The sequence below is a fragment of the Fukomys damarensis genome, unplaced genomic scaffold (assembly GCF_012274545.1).
Source record: "Fukomys damarensis isolate Sample0158 unplaced genomic scaffold, DMR_v1.0_HiC HiC_scaffold_36, whole genome shotgun sequence".
NCBI lineage: Eukaryota > Metazoa > Chordata > Mammalia > Rodentia > Bathyergidae > Fukomys > Fukomys damarensis.
The window spans coordinates 46,847,892-46,852,599 of NW_022900948.1; positions in this window are offsets into that span (position 1 = coordinate 46,847,892).

The window sequence follows — 4,708 nt, forward strand, 5'->3', positions numbered from 1 at the left end:
AGGAAAGAAATGGAATCCATGAAACAGACTCAAGCAGATATCCAGGAGATTAAAAATTCCATTGAAAGTATATGCAGCAGGATGAGACAATGTGAAGACAGAACATCAGCTATAGAAGACAGGATGTGGTTAGCGACCATCAAAAGAACCATCTCTTAAAAACGGCAAGGGACTATGAAAAATTAATCCAATAGCTGCTAGATAATGATGCCAAGAAGAATAACATAAGATTGCTTGGAGCCCATGGAAAAGCAGGAAATAGCACAAATGACATAAAAACCCTGTTAACAGAAATAATAGCAGAAAACTTCCCAAGCAGGGAAAAAGAATACGATATCCAGGATAAGTGAGGCATGTAGAGCTCCAATTATCCATGATCAAAAACAAAAATTACACCAAGACACGAAATAGTCAAGATTCCAGAAATTCCACACAAGAACAGATTTTTAAAAGTTGTTAGAGAAGAGAAACAAAACAACATAACCCAGAGGAGGGAAGGAGTGGAGGTGCTGTCCTCCCTCTGCTCTTGACCACGCATGAGCATCCATGTGCTGCACCATCGTGGGCTTCTGGATGGTACAAGTCCAAGTAGAACTGACCGGGCTTCTTCTGCACGGGGCAAAACCTACAAGAATCCTTGTGAGGACATCAAGGTGGGAGGCTACCTGTTTAACATGACCCTGTGATTGGGATAAAACTGGATTTCCAACCACGCAGAGGGGAAAGCCTATGTCATCTTTCTATTCTACTTACAGGAAATCCTGTAAATTCAGCTTCCTAGGAAGCCAAGACAAAGGGTAGCAGCCGTATCCCAGGAAGTAATTATTAACCAAGTTCCATGCCCCCCAAGTGGTGGTATTGGGTAATTTGAAAATGGTTTGCCAATTAAAAGTACTCCAGGTCCTTTTTTTTTTTTTTTTAATTGAGACAGGGTCTCACTATGCAATTGAGACTGATCTGGAACTCACTATGTAGCCTAGGCTGGTCTTGGACTCACAGCGATCCTCCTGCCTCAGCCTCCTGAGTGCTGGGATTACAGGTGTGGGCCACCACGCCCAGATCTCCAGGTCCTGCTTACTTTGAACAACAAATTGGATGAGATGAGCTACAAATGGTGCCAATCATCAGTCTATCTGAAAAATGTGCAGAGACATAGGAAGAACTAGCTCTGCAGAGCTAATTTGGGTCGAAAAATGCAAAGATAAAAGGACAAATAAAAGCGCACCCTGGCAGGAGACATGGAACAGACTACCCTGAAGAGTCACAAGAATGGGCACCCCCAGGACACTCGGCTCTTTTATGCTGCTCACATCTAGTGTGAGCCTGTGAGAAGTTCCACATCCAGGGACCTGGGAGTTATTTGGCACTTGTTGCAGTCAGCAGGATTGAGCGAGGGAATACATTAAATACAGATCTTATAAGGTTATTTTATGTTAATTACCCAAAGAGTCAAATGCAAAGGAGTGCAAGAGATTAACTGCACACTAGACGCCCAAAGGCCAATGGTAGAAACCAGAAAATCTATGCTCCTAAGATGAAGGATCTGTACCACCAGACTGAGGGATCCTCACTGAAGCCAGGAAGTGATGCTCACAGTAAAGATCAGAGCTCCCCTGATGAAAGCAGCAGCCATTCCCAGCGAAAGAAAGGTCCCGAGCTCCTCCTCCAACAAGAATAGCTGGGTTCACGTCAGGAAATCCATCCACAGTGAACCTCTCCTAGATAAATCAAAAGACTAAACTGTTCCTCCCAGTTCTCTTTTTATGGTATTGGTAACAATCTTCAGGTGGATCCTTCATGCTCAGACCACACTGATTAAGTTCAGCTGGGAATTGCAAGTTGCCCATTAGTCAACCCACTACAGCGCTGTCCTGGGATCTTGCAACCGAGAAGTCCTGCTCATTTCCCCAGCTGGCTTCACCAGACCTATCTCTTGTACCAGTGCTGGTTATTGTAATTGCCAGTTTTTTATCATGTGAATTTTTCTCTACATAAAATATTTTCATATCAAATTTAGATTCCTGATTAATATTATTATTATTTTCTAGGGAGTCCTCCAGATTTTATAGAAATGCACAGCCCTGGAACATCCATCTAGCCCTGCTTACATCAGTAGGTTTAACACCCATTCAAAATAATCTGAAGCAAGTACATGAAACCATGTGGATTTTCTAAGGCCAGAATGGGTGCCTGAGTTCTGCTCAATCTCATGTCTGTTCCCAGAGCTGGTTAGGAAAATGGGTGTCATGGAGACGGTGCCCTGGGCTGCTGGCCTTGGGTCTGCATGTACACAGGTTGGGAGGGCAGGGGCACTGTGTATTCCTCTCTCCCCAGTTCTGTGTGTCGCTTTCACGTTTTTTAAGGCACTGAAAACCCAATGCCCCAAAGTAACAGAATGGGGGACCCTCAGGTGAGGCTGTGGGCAGAGCCTTCCCCATCACCTCGAGCCCAGCTACTGGGTGCCCAGGTCTCACTGCTCACAGCCTTTGGGTCATGGCCCAAGAGACAAGGGTGCATGCGTCTCTGCTGTGGGGGTGTGAGCCTCCCTGTCCATATCCCTGGGGTGCCAGGGACTAAGGAGGAATCCTAACTTGCCAAGGATGAGTCCTGGGTGTGCTCTGGGGACAGAGCCTCATCAGTTGCTCCTTGACCTTCTTGCCTTTAAGCAACATGCAGGTGTTTGAGATTTTAAACGCTGGGGTGATGATCACCCACCGTTCCACCTCCCCATGAGATTGCAGCCTGGCCAGTTTCCCCCCTCTTTGTAGCAGAGCCTTGTGAGGTGCAGTGACATGAGAGGCATTGTCCCCACGTGTGCCTGAGGGAGGACCCGGGAGGGACTCCTGGGACCTTGCTGACCTGCGTCCTGCCCTTCCACAGCTGACAGGTGAGCCAGACACAGGCCTCATTCCAGGACTCCAGACTCCACTCTGCCACCGTCCCCACTGCGTGTCCTGTTTCCTGGCTGTCCCCAGATGGCTCCTGGAGCTGACCCTGCTTCCCTGCTGCCTGGGTCTGTGCTTATTCAGCCTGGGAGGTCCTGCATGTCTCTCTATTCCTCCATTCCAGAGCCCACAGCTCAGCACAGTCGCTTCCCTGGCAGGAAGGTCCCTGACTGCCTGGCCTACAGGGGCCTCTTGGGCCGGGGCCTGTCACAGCTGTCCCCCCACATCCCTATCACGGGTCCTGATGCCTGACTGTGAGTGACAGTGTGGGGACTGCTTGGGTCCACGTCTCCTACACCACTGGGCTCCTCGACCCTCGGGGCCCGGCCTGGGAAGACCTCTGGATGTGGCCAAGTGCATCCCAGGTGGCTGAGGGCAGCAGATCTCACTTGGCCCAGAGCCTGGGTGCGGCCGGAGGCTGGGGCGGGCTTGTTTGCAGAGCAGATGAGTCCAGGGAAAGCTCGTGTTTGCATTCCGGCTCTTGTTTCTCCTCCAGTTCCTCCGAGGGCCCGGCATTTCTGAACACAGGACACTTTGTATCACAGCTTGCGCCATTGTCACAGTGAACATCACACAAACAGAACAGGCCTGGGGGCTGCCTGGACCCGAGTCCTCCCGGCCCTGCTGCCCACTCAATGCCATGGACATGGCCTTGGGGAGCTTCACGAGCCTCCCCCAGTCAACCATGCTGGAAGCTGCTTGTGGGCTCCTCTGCAGCCCGATCCAGACGGCTGGCATAGGAGGGGCCATGCAGGCCTCCCCGAGGGGTCGGCAAGGGAGGAAGGGGCCACAGCTGAAGGGGCCGCGCTCAGCTCCCAACCCAAATCTCCTTCCTGGGGGGCCCGATGTCCTCACTCTGCAGCTGAGGCAGGGTGAGTGGGGACAGGAAGTCCCGCCAGGGCTTGCCCCACCACAATCACCAGAGAGACCCTTTCCAACAAGACCCCATCGGTAAGGAGGGAAGGTGGCAGGGATGGAGGGAGAGCCCTGGTGCCATGCTGCTGAGCCCAGGCTGGGTGAACCTCTCCAGAACTCCCGGGAAACTGAGGCCCAGCCAGGACCTAACATCTCCTGGTCTCCAGCCCGCCATTCCCCACCCTCTCACACCGGCAGCTGTTCTGTGGGGCTGGAGAGAGCCATGGTTGGCTGTAGACTAGGAGCCTCCCACACCCCTCCAACCCGGCCCTACCCAGACGCCCTCTCTGGAATGGGACCAAAGGCGTCACCTGTGCGGTTGTTTGACTCCGGCTCCCTGGTGACCCTCAAGGAGGACCTGGGAGTGGAGCTTTCCTGCCAGCCTGGTCCTCCACCAGGGGCTGCTGGCCTTGTCCCCTCTCCCGGAAGAGGAAGGGGAGGCTGGGAACAATGAGTGAGGGCCAGTTCACTCAGAGGCCTGCCACTCTCCGGCCTCTGGGAGCTGAGAGCAGCTGAGCTGCTCACTTGCCTGCCTCGGGCTGCGGGGCAGGGTCTGTACTGCTCACCTCGTAAAACACTCTTTCTTTGCTTCTTTCTCAGTTTCTCCAGCCCTGCACCGTGATCACCCCGCCATCAAAGGACCCGCTGTTCCCACAGCACACTGGCGGCCGTCCCCGAACGCATGTGTGGAGGGTTAACTCCTACTCTGGAATTTTTCTTCTTTTTCTCATTTTTTTTTTTTGACTAATCAAAATCAGAAAAGGCAACTGGCCTCAAGTCAAACACAATATATTTGCATCGCACATAATCTTACATTTTAAGGAAGAAATTAAAATGGTCAATAATTC